The sequence below is a fragment of the Triticum dicoccoides genome, chromosome 3B, assembly GCF_002162155.2.
Source record: "Triticum dicoccoides isolate Atlit2015 ecotype Zavitan chromosome 3B, WEW_v2.0, whole genome shotgun sequence".
Lineage (NCBI taxonomy): Eukaryota > Viridiplantae > Streptophyta > Magnoliopsida > Poales > Poaceae > Triticum > Triticum dicoccoides.
In genome coordinates, this window is record NC_041385.1 from 498,400,779 (window position 1) to 498,401,516 (window position 738).

The following is a 738-nucleotide window of genomic DNA, read 5'->3' on the forward strand; positions in this document are numbered from 1 at the left end:
TTGTAGCTGGTAGGCAGGCCACCTGGTCCGGGGGCATGGGTGTTTCCGGTTGGGACCGAGAGGGGAGGCCACCCCTTAGAGCGCGCGATATAAATTTGATCCCATGCTACGCGAGGTTGTAGCCTCCCCACTTAGAGTTTGCTTGACAAGTGTCGTGGGTGATGCCAGACACGTGTGAGTTAAGCTGGTGTGTGCAAGTTAGGTGTGTTTTCAACAAAAAGTCCGTAGACGGAATTACTCCCGATGGACTAAAGAAATCCGTTACTCGTGGGTAAAGAGTACATCCTCTGCAGAGATTAAACCTATTCGAATAGCCGTGTCCATGGTTAAGGATTACAGTTTGGGATGGGTCAAGTGTCGGTTTTAGTGTCGGTCTTTGAAGGTGAAACTGTTAACCAGAACCGGAACTACTACTTGTGACTTGTGATAATTATGATTATTATTATTGTGACTAACCGTGATATTATTGTTATTATCGAGTATCTCTGGGATGGTTCTACCTCCGGGATACTCACTAGATTGTTTATTTTAAAGCCCTTTATGTGGTGTTGCTCAGACACCCGACTGTGGCATTTCTTTTAAAGCCCTTTATGTGGTGTCGCTCAGACGCCCGACTGTGGCATTTCTTTTAAAGCCCTTTATGTGGTGTCGCTCAGACGCCGACTGTGGCATTTCTTTTAAAGCCCTTTATGTGGTGTCGCTCAGACGCCCGACTGTGGCATTTCTTTAAAAGCGTTT